This window comes from Balaenoptera borealis (assembly GCF_965194805.1).
Source record: "Balaenoptera borealis genome assembly, chromosome: 11".
Classification (NCBI taxonomy): Eukaryota; Metazoa; Chordata; class Mammalia; order Artiodactyla; family Balaenopteridae; genus Balaenoptera; species Balaenoptera borealis.
In genome coordinates this window covers 101,493,721-101,517,951 of record NC_138868.1, presented here as the reverse complement: position 1 = coordinate 101,517,951, position 24,231 = coordinate 101,493,721, and the positions used below count along the sequence as shown (strand labels likewise).

The window sequence follows — 24,231 nt, the reverse complement described above, 5'->3', positions numbered from 1 at the left end:
GTCACCACACACGTGGTGGCATGTGAACTCTGGCCGGGGCACTGTTGTCTCTCTGCAGCTTCCTTACTCGGTTCTGGCAAATAAAGAACACCCCAGTAGGCCCAATGGTTGTTTCCCCAGCTTTTGACATAATGACACAGTCTCTCCGGCAGGCTCGGTCTGGGTCCAGCTGTCTGTGTCACACCCAGCACGTGGTCTTCACAGCCACCGCGTCGATCAGTACTCCTTCAGGGTGCCGCTCATCGCCCTGCACTAAGGAAGGTCCGGGAGCCCCACCTCCTCTGCTCTCCAGAAACAGAACACAGTCTAGACACAGGAGGCACGAGGAAGTCAGGAAACCTGGGCCCTTAGCTCCACCGATGGCTTTTCTAGGGCATTGGACACCTTTCTAGGTTGCATGAGCCTCCCATTCTGTTTGCAAAAAGAGTGCTATATTTGATTTCCTACTTGACTGCCAGGGTAGGTGGGAATGAATGAGGCAGAATCTCTCCGGAGAAAGATACTATGTGAACATACAGTCTGTTTCCATCAAGTGGGGAGCAGGAAGTTGCCAGGACTCCAAAAGGATGGGTGCCCACGCTGGCCAGAGTCCAAGAGCCTGGACCATCTCCCTGTCCTCAGACGGCAGAGACCACGCCTGTCTCACCAGAATAGCCCTGTGTGAATGTCCGACTTTATGATACATTTGTGCTGGTGGGGGAATTGGACGTGAAGAAGAGGCAAGTGGTTGCCAATCACCACGTCCATACAGAGTGTAAACTGTGCAAGCTCATGACTCATGCCATACTCACCTGGACCAGAGACCCCCCAGGCATGGGGAACTCTGTCTCTCCCCAAAGCTGTTCCCTGATTAATTACAGAGGGGCTCACACAGGGGCTGTTATTCATGGCTGGAGCGGGACTCCACAGCCCCGGGGGGGCGCACCCCTGGGATGTGTGAGCTCCTCTCTCTCCCCCTCCTCCTGGAGGCCCCGACCCGCCTGGGTACCGCCTTGCCATGCCCTGCATCTTCCACAAGGGGGAGCCCCTGGAGGGCAGCAGAAATTGGGAAGCGCTGAAGTTTTCTCCTCCTGTCCTCTAACTGATTTTCACGTACCCAACTGTTAGATTCCTTTGTTGCAGTGTTGGGGCCTGAGCTGACACTTCTGGAAGCTTCGGGTGAGAACCACAGCTGATATGCCATCTTTTCTGGTTTGTTGTTATTTACCTAGCATCATCAACTAAGGTGGAAAAGTAACAAAGAGCTTGAAGACTTTCATGGATCCCAGGCCCTGGACGGAGGCAGGAGGCTTCAGACAGCATCAGACAGAGAACCAAGAAAGCCGAGGGGCAGCCGGAAGGTGCCTGTGGCCACCGAGCCCAGGTAGGTACCCGGGAGAGGACAACGGAGGGGCACACGGGGCACAGAGCCCTTGATGGTGGGAAAAGTGGATGGGCAGGAGAGACGGAGGTGGAGAAGTGCAGACAGGACCTGGGAGATTGAGGGAGAGCGAGGGAGGAGCCCCAAAAGAGTGCAAAAGAAAAACTACTCGCGCTCGTAGGTCGTGATGCAAAAGACTGACCACAGAGCCGGAGAGGGAGGGCTTGGGGGCTGAATCAGAGACTTAAACTTGTTTGAAGTTGGTTCCAACTCAGCTGCCCAGAAACTTCACAGGACATTGGAGGCCAGGAGTTTGAGAGCAAATGCTCAGTTGCACAAGAAAATTCAAAGTGAGTAAGTGTGCCTGGAAGTCGCTCTAGCCGTTCTGGTTGTGTGTCACAGGGCCACACCTACTCCGGCCTTTTGACCTAAACGAGGAAGAATTCTGGTCTGACGGCGGTGTGTTCAGGTTCTTCCCACTGTGAACCAATGTCTCACGCTTTCCCTCCTTCCTTCCAGTTTCCCAAAGTTGCTCTCAGGAATGACTAGGAGTCAAGTTCTCATTCTGCCATTTAGTGAGATTAGCTTAAGCAAGGAAACCTCTCGTCTCCGTTTTCTTTGTCTGTAAAAGGGACATAATAATATATTACTGATGAGCCTTATAGGATTTTTCTGAGGGTTGAATAAGTAAGATAATGTGAATAAATGCTCTTAATAGATTATGATTGCTAGCCAAATAAAAGATGGCATTAATAATAATTAGTTAATATACCCTTACTACTCTCAGCAGGGTATTTTCTTACGGAGCTTTGGAGGAACCCGTGTGAGTGTGTGTGTGTTTGTGTGTGTGTGTCTATATATATGCGTGTCTTTGGCAGATAAGTGGGAAACTTTGTGTTCTTTCCCTTTTAGCCATCTTTGAATGTTCTTTTTCCCAGCCTCAGCTACATTTTTCTGTGTCTCAAACATGCAGATAGTGATTGATGGTGTCTGCTTTGCTCCGTGGAAGAGTGGTTTGGCTGTGTCCTGGACTCTGTGCCGCCCGAGTCAGTGTCACACCGTGTCTCAGGCACATGCTCAGACTGAATATGTTTGGAAGAAGCGAATAAGAGGCTGTGTTTTTAATCCCGTCACCATATTCCCTGCCTGGGATGTTCTTTCCAGTCCGCTTGTTACTTAACTCACTAAAATCCCTCACGTGGGAAACTGGGGTCTGCATTCCGAGTCAGGCTGGTTGAGGTGACCTATGAAGGCTGCTGAGGTTGGCTTTGATACCTGTGGACACATTCACCCTTTCTGCGGGTTCCAGATGAGTGTGGAATACAGGGAAGGCAGTGTAGACCGGGAGCAAATCCTTGGACTTCACTGAGCCATCTCTTCCCCATCTGTCAGGTGAAGTCCTTACTACCCTTCCTTGCTGCATCCAGATGTAGATGTGAGGCACTCCTGAGATTATATCTGAACACACCAAAAGTTTGTAACTCTACAGTGTTACATAATTATAAGGTATCATCATTGTTATTCTGCTGCAGGTTTTTTACTAGTGATTTATCCATATTTTACAACTTACATTATTTTAAAAGCTATCTTTCCCCAGATGTTAATGTACTCTCCTTTTCTTCTCCACCAATTGACCGATAAATCATATTTTTACAGAGATGCTAAATGATACACCTACTCACCTTCAAAAAGTTGGTATCCCATCCAAATCACGTGTATACACACACAATATGTACATAGACTGTATTTTTCTACAACCTCCAAGCACATATGTATCCCTTCTATTTTCAAGCATGTACTTACTCCCTTTTTAATATAAAATATATGCAAATATATATTTGAGTAAAAGACATATGCTGACATTCACACAGCATACTTACTTAGCAGATTTAATGGGCAAGAGGAAAGACACATCACCCTATCAGCATTCCAGCTCTTTTCGAGTCCGGAAGTGACTACAATACACAATTCGTGTGGTTAAAAAAAAATCATGGATCAATTTCTGCCCTGTTCCTAGTAATGAATATCAATATCTTACCTCTTGCAGACAGACTCTCAGCAGCTTTAGATAATTTTAAATGAGTTTTTTTTTAAAGAAATACACTTGCAAAGTCAATTATTTTGAATCTCATCTGAAGCAATTAAAAAACATCCTGACATTTAAGGTGATACTTTTTTCCCAAGTAAAATAATTATAAATAATACTAATCATGAGCAAATCATTCAGTTACTCTCAGTCTGGTTCAACCTTTAGGTTAATAAACCAATCCATTAAAATTCATCTTGCTCAAAGGAACAATTTGTTAAAAAATGTAGTGACCTTTCACTGCAAGTATGATTGATATTTTCTTTAACAATAATCAGAGCTGTCTTTCCCAGAAGAGAGTGTGGTCAAGTGGTAGGTGTAGAAAACTAGGGTTCTTTTATGCCTGTCTCAGTAATACTTCTCAGGTACAGCATGATGTTGATGAAGATGGTGATGGTAATACACAAAACTAAAACTCTGATTTCAAAAAGTACCTAAAAGAGATGTCTGTAAGCCTTAGGACAGTTGCTCACAAGAAGTGACAAAATCATTAGCACTGGGAAAGATTTTAGCAAGCCTTTCTGTCTGCCTCTGGGGTTTCATTTCCTCCAAAGATGTAGGGCAGGGATTTGCAAATATGGCCCATGGGCCAAATCCAGTCTGCCACCTGTTTCTGTAAATAAAGTTTTATTGGAACCAAGCATATCCTTTCATTTGCATATTGTCAGTGGTTGCTTTCCTGCTATGAAGGCAGAGTTGAGTAGTTGCAGTAGACCCCATACAGTCCACAAAGCCTAAAGTATTTCTTATTTGGCCCTTTACAGAAAAAAGTTTGCTGACTCCAGGTGTAGGGTAATGAAAACGAAAACAAAACCAGTTGTCTTTGAATTTACGCCAACAACTAATACTTAAGCAGCGCTTTGCAGTTTATAAAGTCTGACCACGTTCTTTTGCAATTTAGAGGACAGAGAAATTGCAGACTTTTCCGTGGTCATTGAGCCAGTAAGTGGTGTGGGTAAGACTTAGCCTCTAGAGAGGGAGGGGCCCCGCCCTGATGGCAGCCTGGACGGGAGCGGCCTGCGGAGGTGGCTCTCAGGGGGAAGTGACGGCCCTCCATCTCTTTCGTCTGCGCAGAAGTGCTCGTTGCTGAAAGACAGTTGAGGAAGCAAAGCTCTTGACATTCTGCTCCCTCTCTATCTGACCTTGACATGGGTGTTTTTAACCTTGTTCTGCTTCTACCTCCCTCTTCTCATAACCAGAATGGTACTAATAAACAAAAAGGAGAGGAAGGTGATTTGCAGTCAAACAAAGCTAGGCTTTCTTGCTTCAACTCTCGCCTATCCGCACTGAAGGAATGTGTCCACCCTGAAATTGGCACTGGGGCGCGGATATTCTGAAATAGCCAGTCACAGCAAAGTCTTTTTGGAGTATGCTATCTTTTTTAAAGTTTGCTTTTTGAAATGGCAATACCTCTCAACTATGTTTTCCTTTTACTGGGTTTATGGTCAAAATTATATTTTCTCACTTGAGCTTGTTGTATCTACTAGCAAGGTGGGCCACAGGAACTGGATATAGGAGGAAGGAAGGCTGGGATGAATACCTTGCCTTTGAGATCTGTGGATATAAACCTAGTTCTTTGCAGAGACCAGACTTTCTGAATCTTATATTTTCTTGGAAAGGAGGTAAGGGATAAAACGAGAGAGATGAGAATAACAAAATTCCAAGTCAAACCTTTCCTGAAGATTCTGAGCCAAAGATAAGGATTTAAACCATTGATCTAATTCAGGTTTTCCTCTAACAATGTTTATTTGGAGTGTCCACTCTGGCACACACCACTAGGAGTTGAAGGAGTATCACATTGACTAAGATTCAGATATTCTTCAGGAAATGATTTATCAGAGAAATGAACATGCGTGTACGTGTCTATAATGCAATTAGAAATAATTAATGGAAAGGGAGCACAGATAAAATCTGCACATGCTCAAAGAGACATTATTCTTTCTTATTGGAACATCACTGATGATACTGTGGAGGAAGTGGCATTTGGTGAGACTCAAAGAGTACGTAGATTTTAGACATTTGGAAATAGTAGGAGGTGGGCATTCTAAGAGGAAACAGGGAACAAAGTCACAGAGCAAAGTGTAGGATTTGTATGTGATCAGAAAATCGTTCATCTTATTGGGAGCATATGGTTATATAAGCATGCAGGAAGGTATGGCAGGTGAAGAAGGTCAGAGCCAGAATCTAGAGGGAGTTGTAGAGTAAAAAGTTTGGTCTGTTTTCAGTCGATGATGAGAACCATCGCATATTTTTCTGCAGGAGAATTACATGATCATACCTGTGATTTATTGGAAAAGAGTGTAACAGATGTTTGAAAAGAACTTGGATGCAAGGTCGCAGTTAGAAGCTAGAGCAGTGGTCCAGGCAAGGCGAATAACGTTAATTCCTTTGCCTTGTGCTGTGTTCACAAGAATGCTCCTCTACAACCTGACTGTCATAGGTTATGGCACTGGCTGGGGGCTTTCTGAGGGCATTTATTTAATGACATGTCAGTGGCATTTACTCATAAAACCAAAAAGCCATTGGGGCCAGAAATAGGGGTTTTGGTTACTTCCCCAGACAGGATGCAGTTGGGGTGATTATACATGTGATTCATCGAGGTCGGGAAACAAGTCCTCCACAAACAAACACCCCTCCCCTCCAAGCCCAGTGACTCACAGCTTCTTAAGTTTGGAAAGCTCTGGAGTCCAGGCAGAATGTGAGGTATGATGTTAAATCATAAATCCTCAGTGTTCATTGTTACAAGAGAAACATTTTTATTCATTCTTATGATCATTGAAGCAATAAACATCGAGTGAACTCTTACTGTTTTAGGCACAGGGACATGAAGTTATAAAAACATAGTTCCTGCCATAAAGTATTTTCCAGTTTACCTGGGAAAACAGATATAACATAAGTAGAGTATCCCATAACTGTTATAATAGAGAGATGCAAACAGTACTAAAGGGTCAGAGGAAAGACCTGTAACTGCTCTGGGAAAGGAAGAGTGGCATTGGAGTTGGGTCCTGCACGATGACTGTTCATCATGTATTCGCTCATTCAGCAAATAATTATCGAGCACTTACCGTATGCCAGGCACGGTTCTAGACAAGAGATTTCATACTTTTATGGCGCTTGCTTTCCAGCAGGACAACTCAGATATTAAATAGAGCTGGGAGCCAAACAAACAAATTGCTATCCTCAGGGAATTTACGTTCTTGTAGAGGAACATTACAGAGAGTGGCAGCTAACACTTTGTTCCAAGAGAGAGCAACAAATGCAAAAAGAAACATGAAGCCAGCCCTACTGGGAAAGAATGGAGAAAGGAACTGCAGGTTTGGGGGTATCCAATATGACAAGAGGGCTTATTTATAGACCTGAAATTGGATGCACAAGTCTCCATGCTGTTCTTTGGCTGGAGTTGACAGAAAATGGAGACTCTTCTTACATGGAGACTCACAGCATTGCATCCCCAGACATTCTGAGTTTGCAGTGCCTAACAGGCTACTGGGGTCACTGATTCAGGAATCTGAGTACTGTGGTTTGGACTCACTGATGATTTTTCTGTACCTTTGTCTGACTGTCCTGCAGTGGCCCAGTGCCATGGAGATAAAAATTTAAGACACTGGCTGCCTCCTTGCTTAAATATTCAGGTCAAATTCTGTCACAGCCAACTCTGGCTTGGAGGTCATGCTTGATTCTCATTTTATCAGGTTGTCTAAAATAAGCCGGCCAGGAGGTGGTTATTGTAATGGTACTCACTGGAATGGGATTTGACCTATATAAGGAAAAGAACTAGGGCAGAAATAGCTCTTCAGCCCATCACAGACTTGGAGAAATCCAGTTTAAGCAACTGCAGAATCACAGGGCTGGAAGGGACTCAAGGTGACTTAAGGTGATATTGACACCTGCCTCTAGGCAGATATATGCCTGTCTGGAAATTTAATATAAATTCTAGAAGTCATTATTTTAACAATACGTAAAAATTTACCCATCCTGAATAGTATAGTTCCCTTGAGGGCAGTGATGTTGCCTAGCTTCGGGCAAAACATCTTTGCGCCTCCTATTCTACAGCAGGCCTCAGAGCCCATAGCAGATTCTTGTGGATATACTTAGTAGGAGGAAATGGTTGTCTTTGGAGGCTGTTTTGCATTTTCTAAAAACCAAGTGCCGTATCCAGTTGGTCCAGCTGAATGATACCATTTTTTAAAAATTAATTAATTAATTTATTTTTGGCTGTGTTGGGTCTTCATTTCTGTGCGAGGGCTTTCTCCAGTTGCGGCGAGCGGGGGCCACTCTTCATCGCAGTGCGCGCGCCTCTCACTGTCGCGGCCTCTCTTGTTGCGGAGCACAGGCTCCAGACGCGCAGGCTCAGTAGTTGTGGCTCACGGGCCTAGTTGCTCCGCGGCATGTGGGATCTTCCCAGACCAGGGTTCGAACCCATGTCCCCTGCATTGGCAGGCGGATTCTCAACCACTGCGCCACCAGGGAAGCCCAATGATACCATTTTTTATTAAAAATGAATTTAAATGCAGTTATGAAATTATGAGGTGACATTTTTGTTTGGCTCGTAACCGGTTCAAAGGAGACTTGTCAGCACTTGCAAAAATAATAAGTACATATTCTCCCAGATGGCTAATTTGAGGGTCTGTGAGCTCTGGTAAGCTGTACAACTTCTTATTCTACTTGGTGAACTACTTGAGGTCAAGGAGTGTGCCTTGTCTCAAAACACCCACCTCCCAGGTGCATGCCAGGGGCTAGTTATAGAATTAAGTAGAAAACATAATATCATCACTTTATAGTCGTATCGTGAATTCTGTGCCCATTGTGATTTTTTCACCAAATGTGAACCCCGTTATCACTTCTTACCTTGAGGCTAATTACCCAGCAAATGGCAACAAGGGCAGCAGTCTGTGTGGATACAGCACTGTTCTGGGAAGAGAGTTCAGCTTCTGTTGTGAGTCGGATGGGTAACTTGGGGAAAAATGCTCAAGCCTGTGTCCCCATCTTTAAATAAAGAGATTGAACTCGATGATGGGAAAAGATCCATTTGAGGAATAAAATATCGAGTAGCTACTTTGCGCCTATCTCTGCATGTTGTGGGAGATATTAGTAAGGTCTTAGTGTGGATCCGGATTCTTGTGTTTGCAAGTGACAGAAAACCAGCTTGACTAAGTTGAGGTAGAAAACCAAACTTCAGCAAAGGCAGGGGTCCACCAGACTCCAGACATCACCAGTCAGGGACTCGAGCACTTCCACGACACCCTTCCTCCAACTTTGTCCTCGGCTTCTCTCTCCCAGTCAGCTCTATTCTCTCAGATTTGCTTCCTCGGTGAGCCTGAAGAAATTTTCAAAACCTCTGGGAAGTCCTCTGGGCCAGGGGAACAAGATACCGTGCATGACCTGTAGCTGCTGTTAGAACCGTGAGGTTGGCTGGAGAGAGGGGCAGCTCCCCCAGAGAAGGGGCTGCTGTACAGCCCAAAAGTAGAACCTCTCTAAAGCCTGCTGTCGCGCTTTGCTGCCCACTCCCACCCTTTTCTCTCAGCTCCACGCCCATTGGCTGGGGACCTTCTACTCTTCTTGAAGCTTCTGCCCAACTTCACTGTCTCTGAGGGGCCGAGCAGCACAATCCCTACCTGTCTACACTCCCAGAGCACCTTGAACCCATCTGCACCCCGGGATGTTGCTTGTTGTGGTCTCTTGATTGGTCTTTCTCCCTCATGAGACTGGGAACTCCTCAAAGGCGATAACTGCCTTAATTGGTTTTGTGTTACTTTGTGTATTTATTAGATTACTTATTTATTAATTATTGACAGCCTACGGTGTACTAGATTGTGGGGATTCAAAGTGAAGGAACCCAAGATCGCTGTTCTCAAGATGCCCAAGGTCAAGTGGGGACATGATAAACAGACACTCGCAGTACAGCGTGGTGGTGTGAGTGCTCCAGAGACGACCGCACTGGTGCTCTGGGAGCGCACGGCACACAGGAGAGTCTCCTCCCTAAGCGAGGACAGGGGTCGAGAAGTCCAGAGAGAGTTGCCGAGAGGTAGGAAGGGGCCACCCCTGGTCTGTGCTGGGTTCTGTTGCATAGGATTGAACCTGGTTGTATAGGGTCTAGAGGGAGGGGACATTCTTCAGGGGTCTCTGAAAGTACAGTGTAACCAAAGGCTTATGTTTGAGTGGGATAGATAAGGCAGATATTCATTAAATAATTGGTAAATAAGACAGTTTTCAATAAAGTACTAGTTTTACTAGTACTTTGCACAAGGAATACAGAAAAAATCGAGATTACCATGAACTTATAAGGGACATCCTTTGGAGCACGTGGGTAGTTCTTCGCTTCATGGGGAGCTGACAGTGCTGAAATCAGAGAGGCTGGGTTTCAGTCTCACTCTGCCAGCTATTAGTTTGGTGATAATCTCTCAATCGCTAACTTCTGCGCCATAAAATGAGGACACTAAGTTCCTCCTCTCAGAGTTATACTGAGGATAAAATAAGACACGTAAATGAAAGTACTTCATAAACTGTAAAGCACTAAGCAAACTTAAGTTATTCTTCAAATCCGTTTATTGTTACAACAGAGAGTTCTTAATTGACAACAATATTTGGAAATATGAAAAAATGTATCAATACAGTTACATGGAAAGATACAGTGTTCGCATTGAGAGTTATGTTAATTTTACTCACTGGCTAAACATTGTGGTTAATGCTGTTGCAAAATGCATCACACATTAACGAGTTGACAGAATTTTCCTGTATCTCTGACTCTGAGGATAGTGCAGTTTGACTCAGCTGGCCATGTCACAGGGTAGGAATTAAATCGTTTGGATGTAGTGATTATAAGGTGTTCTCTCCACCAAGTGAACTGTATTTCTGTAGACAGAAGGTTCGCCTAAGGATTTCCCTCTAGCTATACTACTCTAAGAGGTGAAACTTTCCCTTCAGTGCCTCTGTTTCCTCCTCTTTGAATAATCATAAATAATGATAGTATTGTAAAGAGTCACACTCACACAGAGGATCTGAAGAAGTGTGATCCCATTATATTCTGTGTGAATTTGTCTTAAATTCTGCTCAGGTGTGGGAGAGGGCAGGGAAGTACAGCCAGCGGATACAGAATGACGCGCTAAAGGAGTCTGAACTTTGAGTCCAGAGACTAGGATGAAATACTGAATTTTAGTTGTCCCAGTGGTTTAGGCACACTGTATAAATAATCTTTCACTCCATGTGCTCCTCCAGTTTTCCAGAGCTCTTGGCCATCACCTGGGTAGGAACCCCTGCCTTGTCTCCCACGGACACCACCAAGGCCAACCCGGAGCTGCCCGTTACGGGAGAGATTGACTCTACTGCTTCTCCATGTTGCTGTGAGGGTAGCCCTGAAAATCATGGAACGAGGCATTAGATATTTGTCACTCACTCTTATTCAGTGATGAACCCAGAGTCCATGGAAGTAAAGGCTTATCACTCCCAGGCATGGGGTCAAAACCATGGCCAGTTGGTAGTTTTCTTTCTCCACCCATTATTCAATTTACCTCGTCTTTCTAAAAGTTATGTAAGGAAAGAGAACATGGCTCCTTTTTGGAATACTTAGACCTATGAGATAGTAGTACAAGTTCCACAAAATAACAGGGTATTCCAAGGTCAAACAAGTTTGAGAAATTCTGAATATGTCTCCAGTAGAGACACAAAATGTACATGCACATGTCTAAGGCTGCAAAAAATTGAACTCAACTTTCCCAAAGTTATTTGACTCTAGAAGTGTTTTATTTAGTAATATTCATTAGCATCTTAAGTGCCTCTTTTTTTCTTTAGTACAGTTTGGAAAATGCTATTTTCAGAGAAGCTTCAGTAAATCTTCCTATTAAAGGCTGAAGTCTATGTCTTAGCTTGAAGAAAAGTTGAACATAGCTTAGATATGACCTTGTAAATAGGGAATACTTGTCTGCCATCCCCAAGATTCTTTTCAACAGCCCATTCTTTATTAAGTTGGAGGTTTGCAGGGCGGGGAGCTGAAATAAGCAATTGGCGTTCTAGTTTGTTCATCCAGTAAAGCTCTATTTTCAAGATTAATTCAGAAAAAAAGTTTTTCTTCTTTTTCGTTAGACTGGATAGATCTCATGGAAAATCCCTTGAAAATGTTGAAATTGATGCCCTTCCCTCCCCTCTGCCCTTTTGCCTTTCTTTGTAGAGAATAAGTCTGGGTTTGATTTATAACTATTATGGTTTGTATTTGATGGAACCCTATGGAAACCTATTCGCCAAGGGAAAGAGTAATAACTAGTAGTTTTAGCTGTAATCACAGAAAAATCCTTTCCTCTCCTTCAGTCTTTCCATTGCTCTGTGATCACAAGCCATACCTTTAATGAAACCTTTCTAGTAAGTGCTAAGGTTGTGTTCTCTTTCCATAGGTTCTCCAAAGTATGTTTTCTTCCTACTGACAAAATAGTCAGGAAGATAGTGGAAATGGGATCAACTCCATTCATCATATGCTTTATTTTATTCCTCTTCTCAACGTTCATTGATGAACTTTCTTCTCCAGTCACTGGTTTCCCCTGCATCGCTTCAGAGTTTATTCATTTCATAGGATGTCATATTACCTGTGGTGACACAATGCTTTGCAACTGACCTCAATCCATTCATATATGTATTTTCTCTGCCAGCTAGAACTTAAAGTTTATTGGAGGTAGGTACAATATATTTACATCTTTCGCATTATCTTCAGAGTCTCATTCGTATATAGTGCTCTGTACAGAGTAGACATTCATTTATTTGAATTGATTTAAGAATAATTTCTATGGAGTTGAATGTGAGTGAGGATAGCAGCTCCTCTTTGGGGCTTAATATCTCTGTGCCTAGAACATAAATGTTGGAGTCCACCTGACCTGAGTTCAAATGCCAGGCCAAAGAAACATTAATGTGTGCTCTTGCTCAGGTTACTTCCGTGAGCTTCCATTTCCTATACATAATGGAGATAGTATATCTACCTTTTTTAAAGCACTAATGAAGATAGTAGTTAATAGTTTAAGTTCTGGTGTCAGACAGATCTGAGTTTGAATCTCATCTCTGCATCTTAACTTGCTACATGATCCTGAGGAAGTTAGTGAGCCTCTCTGAGCCTCATTTCCCTCCTGCTAGAACTGGGGTCCTTCATAGTATTTATCTCATGGAGTAGTTTGAGTTAAATAAAATAATGCCTGTAAAACTTAGAATGGTACCTCATACCTAGTAAGAATTCAATTAATGTCAACCATTACTATTGAAGAGCCCCTAGCATACCTGGCACTGGTGGCCTCAAATAAACTTTAGTTCTTTCTCCTGCTAATTCCCATCTTTAAAATAGCTGCCACCAGCAGACACACTTTTTAGACCCGTTGGCTAATGGGACTTCAGCATAACTTTTGTGAGTGGTTCTCTGACTCTTTTACCTGTCTTAAATGGCACCAAAGTCTTCTGAAGAAAAGGCTTTTATGCGGGGGAGATCATGAACATCTGGATTAAAAAGAGTTTGCATTCTTAAAGTGAGGAGGTGGGTTGGAGATATTTTTTATTAAACATAGCCATTTTGTGATTTGATTTCCCCAGGATATGAATCAGAGAGAAAAAAACTGAAGTTTTGTCCCAGAAAAAAAGGGGAGGACAGGCAGAGGATTTTTCACTGGTAAGGCAATTTACACACTTGTCCTTTTCATAGTGACTCATGGTCTGTGATACATTTCATAGCGATGTCTATGAGTTTCCAAATCTGGAAGAAGACGTATCAGCCAAATAAGGGAGAGAGAAGAAAACAGACTTTTAATCCACCTAGTTACCATTCACAGAGCTTTAGAAGTAGAACTACAAAAAATGGCTATTCCAGCACCCCACGTTTAGTCACATCTTTAAACCCATTGAGAGAGAGAATTAGCTAATCACTTCCAAAATATCGTCAGCAGACCAGCAGAGGAATTCAATCTCTAGCTCCAGTGTTCTAGAAAAAGTTCTTTCTTCCCAATCTCTTCTCTTCCCCAACCCTCACCCTTTCTTTTTTTTGCTATAATTTGAGGCTAAATCTTCACTCTTTTTTAGCTTTCATATTGTCTGGCCTAAGTCCATCTTAAAATGAGTTTGTAAACTTTTAAAAAAGTTATTAAAGCTTACCCCTTAGTCTTTTTATTTTACTATTTAAGCAGTCTCAACTCATTTAAAAAACTGTCTTTAAGTCCAATTTTTTCCCTACTAAACATAATTTCAGGTTACTATTCTGAGGGTGTTCCCCAGATAGTCTAATAATAGAGTAAAAAACACCAACACTTTGTTATATCCACTTGGGTACCCCCAGGACCTAGTGCACTCAGCATACAAGTGCTTAAATAAATGTTGAGCGAATGCATAAATATGGCTTCATGTTTGTATAGCTTCTAATACTTTATGGAAAACTTTAACTTCCTTAAAAATTTGTCTGAGGTTCTCTTACTTTCACAACAAAAAAATCTTCCTTTTAGTTATAAACCCAGTTAGTGGTAAAATGGAGACCGGACCTTAAGTCTCCAATTCTCAGTCACATAAGTTTCTTGACTTAACTTGAACATTTTCTAAAGCAGAGCTGCTGGGGTTTTGAAAAATACAGACCCCCAAACTCAACCTTATACTCAGATAATGGAGAGAATGATGGAAAGAGCGCATACCAGTTCTAACATGTCTTTGTTTGGAAATATATCTGAACGTCATGTTATTTTTTCATTGTAAAATGTGATTTGTTCAATAGATAGCTTTCCGTCTCCTCTGACCCTGAGCTCCAATTCCACTGCCTTTCTGCAAGCTTATCACTTTTTTTTTTTCACATAGTATCTCCATATTTTGTTATGGGCATGAGCTATTAGTAGGACATGACAGGGCACTTTTAAACTCTTCATCAAGATGTACATGATGCCTTGATTAAATGGTGCATGATCAGTGTAACGGTCTTAGGACACCTCACGACGCAGTCCTTGCTGGTCCAAGATTTCTTTAGTGCTGAAATCAACCAGTTTACCATTTATTTCATTTACTTTGCTAGAACTGACAAAGGTGGGTATTAAATGATTAGGGAGACAGGGTATCTTGAATTGAGCTCTTTAAAGTCAGGGACTGTGTCAGAAATTTTTATACTCCCTTCCCCTAATCCATGGTCTGGCACAGAGCAGGTGCTTAATACATATTTCTTATATTGAATTGGCATCTATAAGAAAATCCCAGACATCTGAGACTCAGTCTTGACTTTGTCCATAACAATGTGCCCTTGAATAGGTCACTGAGCTTTGTTGTGTCATATGTAAAATGGGATATGTATCTACTCTTAAAGAACTAATGAGAGTGTGAGAATTACAGGAAGTTGGGCTTTACAGAATATTGGTTTTGGATTTCACAGACCAGGCGGAGTTCTGTTCTTTAAATAAATACTTTACAAACTGATGGTCTTTGTGTCATAATCCTCTATCAAGCAAATAATCAAAGCAAAGTGACTCTTGGTGACCTACTTGTGGATTAATATTTGTAATTAGAATGTCATTTTTGACAAATTCCTACAACCCTCAATATCTATTTTTTCCCTCAATTCACATTCCATTGCGAATTTATTGTTGAAATGGAATTGTCAACTTGAAGCTAATTTGAAAAATGGTTTGCTGCAGTCTGGGTTCATAAATCTTAACAGGAAGAGCCAAGAGCCAAGTAGCTCAGAGCATTGTGAAATCATTAAATTAGGCTCCTGGAATATATGAGTAGTCTTCTACTTTCTCGTTAATCTGAAGCAGAATGCCCAGAAAGAGTATTTCATAAATGTTAGTGTTGGGTGCTGGATGACCTACGAGTGTATCGCGTGTATCAGTGGAGGCAATCTGTATTCTAATGTTGCCTTGTTAAAAAAATAAGTCATTGTAAACTTGAAAATGAACAATAATGATGATTTCTCTCATTTTGTTTCCTCAGTGTTTCTTAAACCAAATGCCTAACACAAAGTAGGCATTAGAATCACCTGGAGGACTTGTTAATTCACAGATAGTTGGATACTATCATCAGAGTTTCTGATGAGATAGACTTGGAGTGGGATGGGTCCCAAGAATTTGCAATTCTAACAAGTTTCCTGGTGTTGCTATTGCTTCAGGTCCAAGGACCACACACTGAGAGCAGTTACCTGATCTCCCTTATGATTGCCAAGGCTGATAAAAACAAATATTCCACGAACTGCTCCTCTTTTTCAACCTACTTTACTAAAATGGGACTTTGAAAAGCCATCAATGGCACAAACCACAGGTGGACATCCATGGGTCAGAGTGTCTATATAGAACTGTGATGAACACTAAAAAAAGAAAGCCAGATTTTTTTTTTTTAAGTTAAACTTCTAGCTCCTTCACACTATTTTGGTCTTTTCCAAACTTCTTCTTGAGTCATCTGAAAATATATCACCTGAATCTTTAAATGCAAAAGAAGGAAGATGTGTCTCCATTTTCCCCCAGGTTGTCATTTTTGGTTCCATACTCTCTTTCCCAGAAAATAGACCATGTATGCAGGTATGTATTCAGGTATCTTCTCTTCTTGCTTTAGGTTAGACTTGGATCCTAGACAGTAATTCTCTATCAAGCTATTTTAAGTCAAGCCCTTATTTCCTATAGGCACGATGTTATCAATACAGGGGTTTTTTGGGGTGTATTTTTTTTGTTTTTACTGGAAGCCTATTTCATTCAATTCAATTCAACACCCATTGAGTGATTTCATATGCCTAGCACTATTCTAGATGTTCAGGAAAAGACATGACCAAGAGCTACTCAAATTCCTGCCCTTGCAGAGCCTACATTCTAGCAGAGACAGACAGTAAACATAATACATAAAGCAGTAGTAGATGCTATGGAAAGGAGGAAAATAAAGCAGGGTAATAAGGTTCAGGACTTCAGGGGCTGGCAGGAAAGGGTCGTGTGTACACTTGCAATTTTAAACAGGGTGCCATTTGAGCAAAAACCTAAGACAGGTAGACTGTCTAAGACTGTAAGCATGTAGTTATCTAGGGAAGAGTGTCACAGGCAGAGAGAACAGCCTGTGTGAAGGCCAAAGGGCAGGAGCATGGCTGGCATATTTAAGGAACAGCAAAGAGGACCGTGGGGCTGAAGCAAAGTGTGTGAAGGGGAAGTAGTGATAGATAGGAGAGGTAATATCAAGGCGAGGTCATGATCATGTAATGTTTGGTAGGTCACTGAAAAAGACGTTGGCTTTAATCTGAGTGAAAAAGGAGTCATTGCAAAATGCTGACTTTTTAAGAAGGACCTGTTCAAGTGTTGTGTTTAGAGAATACTGAGTAGGGCAAGGATAGGAGCTAAGAGACTAGTTACAAGGTTATGCCAGTAACCCAAGCAAGAGATGATGTGACTTGGGCCATGTGTTGCTTGATCAGTACAGGTGGTGAAAAGCAGTTAAATTCTATATATTTTGAAAGTAAAGTGCAACAGGATTTCATGAGACATTGGATGTAGAATGTTAGAGGAATCCAGATGTTGGCCTGAGAAGCTACAAAGATGAAATTGCTGTCAGTTGAGATGTAAAAGGCTGTAGGAAGAGCAAGTTTGTGGAGAATGTTGGGATTTTGATTTTGGATATACTGAGTTTGAAATGACTATTAGACACCTGATGGGAGATGTAGAGTTGGTTGCTGGTCATGCACACATGGGGCTTACGAGAGTATGCGGAGTATGCTTGGGCTAAAGGTAGAGTCATCAGCTTGTCAGTATTGAAAGTTGTGAGGCTGAATGAGACGATCAAGGGAGTGGGTGTAGATAAAGCAGAGAAGAAGAAAAGGACTCAGCCCTGGGATTCTCTAGCACTAAGAGGTCAAGAAGGAAAAGAGACACCACCAAGGAGAGATTGAGGAGTGACCATCCAAGGAGAAAAACTGGGAGGGTTTGGTGTCCTAAAAACCAAGAGAAGGAAGTGTACCAGTTAGAGGGGAGTGAAAAATAGTGTCAGATGCTGCTGTTGGGTCAAGTAAGATGACAACTGAAAATTTACTATTGAATTTCACAACTAGAGAACATCAGTAACCTTAACAAGAACATATTTGGTGGCATGGCGATGGTTAAGGTCTGCTCTAAATAGTGTAAGAGGGTGATAGGAGAAGATTTGGAAATGGTGAGGAAAGACAACTCTTGAAGTTCCTGCCGAAGAAAGCACAGAAATGGGAGGGAAACAGGTGAGGAAAGTGGGGTCCCGCCAAGGGTGTGTTGGTGGGAGTGGTGGTGTTTGTGCTTGTTTGGGGTTGGGAGAAATAACGATATGGTTGTGCGATGATGTAAGTGATCCAGTCGAGAGGGACAGATTAATGTTTTAGGAAAGATAGGAAGGATTCCTTAAGCAATTTCATTGGGTCTGCAAATAGTGGTAGAGTCTAGAATCCAGGTGGAAGATTCGGCATCCCAGAAATCAGGGATTTTTATCTATGGTAGCAGGCGTGTTTGGGGGGGATTAATGCTGGTGGGGCAGTAGGCGTACTTGTTGAGACCATGTGTAAAATCCCTTTTGATTGTTTCAGTTTTTTCCATGAGGGAAGAGCCAACATTATCTCGTAAAATATCAAAAATGATTCAAAAGAAAATACAGCCCACATATATGCCTCTTCAAATATTTATTCAGAAAATAAAACAAAGCCAAACACAATATGAAAAGTATGCAATAAATGTTTCATTTTAGGAGCTTTTCTAAATGAACTGAATTGACTGAGGTTTTTGAATAGAGATGTAATGTCTTTTCAAGTAGGGACTCTTCCTGACGAATGTCTCTGTATCAAGCATAGGCATTCTTTGTTGCTCTACTGGCCTTCACATTTATTTAAAATTAAGGGTATTTGTATAGAAATTTTTATTTGCCAATTCAGTGTGCATGAATGTCTACGTATGACATTTTTTCAGATGGTGAATGTGGGTAGAATGTCTCCATGAGAACTCTTCTACAGTGATCTCTTGCTCTCCATTTCAACAGTATGGGTGATCACTACCATCTTGTCAGTGGGGTCAATTTGACATTTTGTAGCTATTGGCTGCAGTTCTTAAGCAGATATTAATAGGAGTTTTAGCCATTCTTATTTATGATGAGGTCATAAAGTTAATCAGAGATAGGAAACACCTATATGATTAAAAAAAGAGAGATAATGGGCCCTTTAAATAGTTTCCTCTCTGGGGTAAAAAATAGGTCACTTTCTGGAGGATTGAAACTGTATCTTAGTATACAGTATCAATGCGTTGTATCTTAGTGCTTTGCTTGAACAAATTTGAAAAACATAATTCAGAAGGCATTCTGTAATGTTTTGCAGTGATGATAAAAAATGCTTAAGTAAGATGGATGGTTAGAAAATACTCATTGGGGTTCTTCATATTGGGGAACAAGTGAGTTTGAAGCAGAAGAGAATAACCATAGTATTGAACTCATAGGGTTGTAGGGAAAATGAAATGAGATTGCCCATGTAAAGTTCTTGTTACTGTAGATGGCTCATGTAAGTGTCCAGTAAATTATTATAGTAGGTATAAGGTGATGGGGTTCCATTGGAAAGATACAACAAAATTGTCAAAATTAGGGGACTGTTCTTAGTTAGCTGTGGTTTTTCTTCTTTTTAGGGGTGTCGGGGAGGGTGGCAGAAGGTTATTACAGCCCAACATTGCTTTATTGAGAACCAACCTTTAGCAGTAGAACCATATGGGGGCCAAGTGAACAAGAAACGATCATTCAGCTTTTATGTGCCAGGGCCTATAGTAAGCATCTAATGTATACATTTTATTTGGTCCTTACGAAAGACCTGCACAGTAAGTTGTATTAACCCAATTGTATGGATGAAGAATTGAACTGGGGAGAAATGTTCAAGTGCTACAACAGGAAAACTGCGAAATTTTAAGTAAATTAAAAGACTGACCCCATCAACTAAGCTGCTCACAAAAGAGCAATATCCTTACCAAGATCACAATGTGATTTGATTCCTAAGCTCCCAGTCTTACTATACAGGTTATTGAATAACTCATCTAAATCCAACTCAAATCCAAATGCCTGTTGCTGGCTTGGTCAGAATCAAGGAGTCAGCTTACTTTGCTGTCTTTCATGGTATTCAGTTCATGCTTCCAAACAAGTATATAGAAATGGTTCACGCTTTGGTATTAAAAGGTTGAAGACAAAAGGAAAATCTCATCTTCTGTCCCCTGAGGGAAAAAACTCTTCCCATTCCCAAAAGCTACAACATAGTTTCTTTGGAACCTGGTTGCATTTCATATTCAAACTAATATCACTCTGGTTGATGAGAAAGAGAACATTCGCTCTCTCTTCCTAGGGGAATGCTGAAATTGAAAGAACAAAAAACCCAAAAAGAATATCCAACCCAGTAATTGATATCTAGTCTCATAGTCTGTCATACAGAGTGAAGTAAGTCAGAGAGAGAAAAACAAATACCGTATGCTAACACATATATATGGAATCTAAAAAAAAAAATGGTTCTGAAGAACCTAGGGGCAGGACAGGAATAAAGACCCAGATGTAGAGAATGGACTTGAGGACACGGGGAGGGGGAAGGGTAAGCTGGGACGAAATGAGAGAGTGGCACGGACATATACACTCTACCAGATGTAAAGTAGATAGCTAGTGAGCAGCAGCTGCCTAGCACAAGGAGATCAGCTCAGTGCTTTGTGACCACCTAGAGGGGTGGGAGGGAGATGCAAGAGGGAGGAGATGTGGGGATGTATGTATACATATAGCTGATTCACTTTGTTATACAGCAGAAACTAACACAACATTGTAAAGCAACTATACTCAAATAAAGATGTTAAAAAAAAAAAGAGCATTAAGAAAAAAAAGAATATCCAACCCAACTTAAAAACCTTTCTATTCGAACAAAAGAAAATCCAGTAGAACAATAACTTCCTTTTTTCAAGGGGAACCAAATGGTGGTATCTTGGTTTTAACAACGTTCTGGAGAATTCTTCATTCATGGTAATCAATTGATTAACACTGAGCAGCTCCATTTGTGAAGGAAGCAGGAATAGTTTGGCTGGCAGAACAACTTACAAAATTCTGTTCGTGAATATTACGTAAATTCAATAAATTCACTCAATAACGAATATGTGCAATATAATATTTTACACCTGAGTGTAATCCAAAACAAAAAAAGAAAACACCAGCATTTTGAAAAAAAGTTAATATGGAAATGTCAAATCACCAGCTCTTAACCTTCTCAATTTTTTGTTTTTTCTTAAGATAGGAAGGTGTAAACTCTCCACTCAGTCTATAGCCACCTGAAATAGGAAAAATGATGCCAGGACATCAAAAAAAAATTTTTTTTCCTTTCTATAACCTGAGGTGGGGCGTTGGGAAGTTCTCATTTGAGAAGGGACAGGAGAATTTCCTGGGTTTCCATTATGAGTTTAGTATGATAATACATGCAAATATAGGAAGGATACATACTTTTCGATGGGCAAAGCCAAAATCATTCATCCATGTCCACAAAGACCAGTTTAGAGACATTGAAGCTAGTTTTAGCACAGAACTTAATGGCTAAAAGGGTAGATAAAGACAGAAATTAGTTACTAAGAGGAATCATGATTTTCTTTTTCCCCAAAGAACTTAAAAATCTGTGTTGGCTCCATCTTGGATAACCTAAGTGCCCTTCTACCTGGAGACAGGATTCAGCAGGAATGATTCTCATGGGCGCAGAGGATCCTGGGAAAGTCTTCCTTCTCCCTGTCTCAGGACTTGTTTATACAGTGTATATGTTTTATACTGCAAATGAAACTTCATTTCACTTGTTTGACAATTTCTCATTGCCCAGTGGCCAACTCACTTGTTCCTTTTGGCTGATTGCAGAAGGGCTGCAATCCCTGGGGAGGAGAAGAACAATGAAGAGGGCAGAGACCCAACCCAGCTTCCTCCAGCTTTAGTCCACTTCATTTGAGGAGTCTGTGACTCATCCCTGAGCTCCCCCCACCCCCAAGCAACTTCCATCAAATCAGAGTCCCCAGATGTGTTGTTGAACATTTTCTTTAGTGGTGCCATCTTGTTCTGAGATTACAGGGAATGCCGATTTTATTAGAGTTCTTTCAACAAACTCGTTCATTGTTGCTGCCCCTCGGCAAGAGCTGAGTCACTCTCAGTGCTTCATAGCATTCCAGGGACACCTCATCCTTCTAACTTTCCTTTTTTTTTTATGTCTTCCTTTTGTTTGGTTTAGAACAAGTCTCTCCTCTTTTTTCCCCAACAGACTTGTCTTTGGAAAAGACTCAGAAGAGCCAGTAAACTTGGCTTCTTCAGTTCTGCTTCTCATGTGAGTATAATTTATATTTCTAACTATTATGCAAGTGTCATTAAACAGCATATTTCCCCAGGTTTTTGTGGAAGAACTGCTTGTTTGATCTTTGCGACGCTAGCACTCTTTTAGAATTAACCACGGAAAAACTTGATGACACTTCCGTGCTTCTTGTAAAATTCATCTTCGGGGTAATTTTATGGTGTGTGTTTTCCCCCTTGAAAGTTTTAAAGAGCTGGATTTCTCTCTCTTTGCAGAGTGTTCTAGCAGCTGTGTCTCATTTGCTTTTGCAAGGGCATTGGAAGAAATTGCTATTTTGGAAACTCCTTAACATATGGGATAATTGTGTACAGCACTTTACAGTTTGCATAGTGCTTGCCCATTATTTTACCTAGTCATTTCTCATAGAAGCCCAGGACATATTATTTACATTTTCCAAAAAGAGAAATAGAGGTCCCGAATAAATAGCAGGAGCTTGGCAGGACAATCTATCTCACTCTGGAATTAATCAATAGATTAAAATCTCTTCCTTCAGATCCTTTAATACCTATGACCAGAAAGCCTCATGCTTTTAGACCAACACACCCACTATGCACCTGAGGAATATGTGGTCCACTAGTTTTAGGTCTACCTTAACAAAAAGCTGTCTGAGTGATTGGACACTGGGAACTGTGCTGTTTAACTGCTTTTATTAAAAGTGATACAGTGGATGGCTAAAAGCACTGGTTCCAGGGTCACACTGCCCGGGTTTAAATCCAAGCTCCAACCTTTATCAGCTGTGTGGCACTGGATGAATTACTTGACCTTTCTCAGCCTCATTTTTCTTATCTGTAAAGTGGGAATATTAGTTGCTCCTTCTTGGAATTATTGTGAGGCTGAATAGACCGAATTCATGTAAAGCTCTAAGCATTGCACCTAGCACAGAGTAAGCCCTCAGGAAATGTTAGCTGTTACCATGCTGTGATTCAAAAGGTGGTTCTCTGGTGATTTTTTCTGAGATTCATTTAAGTTGATTTGTTTCATGAAATTACACAAATGGCTCAGTCAAGACCGGAGATTTTTTTCTGAGATTAATTTAAGTTGATTTGTTTCATGAAATTACACAAATGGCTCAGTCAAGACTGGAGATAGTTGGCAGTCGTAAGAGGTGGTTGGTGGGGTAGACAGACCTTATACTAGTATTTCCTCTGCTCTTAAGAGCTGTGATCATCATAACTTCTCAGTCTCTCTGTCATTCTCTTTAAAGCACAAAGCTGCAATGCTGTTCCTCCCAAATAATACGGGATTTTGACAAACAGTCCTATTCACTAGTACCCACTGTATTTCATCCTAGCACTTTTGGAATGGTAGCACACAAAAAAGACAAAAGATGACATTGGTTTTCTTACAGTTCCAGGCAGAAGTAAGGTATAGAGGAAATAGCAGGGATTTGCCTAGTTGCGAATGTTCTCTTGTTGGAAGACAGAAGACTGAGTCACACGTCTGCCTCAGGTTTGCTGGGTAAACTGGGCAGAGCACTTTGCTTCTCTGTGCCTCAGTTTCCCCAACTACAAAGAGGAATTATAATACCCACAGGATGATCAACCCGTCCCCCATTTGCTGGGACTTTCCCATGGCAAGTGCCGCGTCCCCAGAGCCTCCTCCATCCTGGGGAGACCGGGATGGTGGGTCACCCTGAATATCTGCCTCTCATCTTACTGGGGTCACCATAAGGGCAGTGGATATAAATGTGCTTTGAAATTTCATGGGCTGAACAGTATAGGCAACCCAAATCTGAACACCTAAGTTCCCAGAATAGTGCTATGGGCTATTGGAAGGAAAACATGGTAATGCAGTATATCGTTTCTTAAGTAAGAATATCATACTTTAATTCTTGGTACATATTTCATAAACTGCTTAGAAGTATATGATGTGACTGGCAAATTCCACTAATGGATAGATCGTGTTTTACATCATTCTTAAATGTTTAAATGCATGTAATTGAAAGTATACAAAGGCGTATTCATACAGAACAGTTAGGACAATTACTTTCACATCACTGACAAAGATAATTTGCATTGGAAAAACCTCCTTTGAAACATCTTTACTGCCTGAAAAGTTCAGTTTTGCACCCAAGGCATATCTTTGAAAGGATTACCATTTACAATAAATGGATTAGTGATTTGTCTTCGAAAACTTCAAAGGAAAACCAGGTAGTCTGGGGAAGATAACGTAGCTGACCATCTATTTGGTATTTGAGAAAGAAGTACGCACCAAGGATAACAGCCCATGACTGGGAATTAACCTGAGGCAGCAGCATCAGTGTTTAAAAGATGTGCAAAAAAAAAAATTTTTTTTTTTTTGGCTGCATTGGGTCTTAGTTGCGGCAAGTGGGATCTTCGCTGAGGCACGCGGGATCTTTTGTTGCGTGGGCTCTTTGTTGTGGTGTGTGGGCTTCTCTGTAGTTGCGGCATCCGGGTTTTTCTCTTGTTGTGGCGCACAGGCTCCAGAGAGCGTGGGCTCTTTAGCCTGTGGCACGTGGGCTCTAGTTGA

The 24,231-nt window shown here is 41.4% G+C and overlaps 1 long non-coding RNA gene across 4 annotated transcripts in view; it reads left to right on the top strand.

The window, feature by feature from the left end:
• Window positions 1-24,231, top strand: part of LOC309604869 — a 241,522-nt gene that overhangs the window by 148,201 nt on the left and 69,090 nt on the right. For all 4 annotated transcript variants that reach the window (XR_014231101.1, XR_014231102.1, XR_014231103.1 and 1 more), the window contains exons 4-5: window positions 1,212-1,363; window positions 21,655-21,717. This is a non-coding gene — a long non-coding RNA (uncharacterized lncRNA). The remainder of the gene's footprint in view (window positions 1-1,211; window positions 1,364-21,654; window positions 21,718-24,231) is intronic.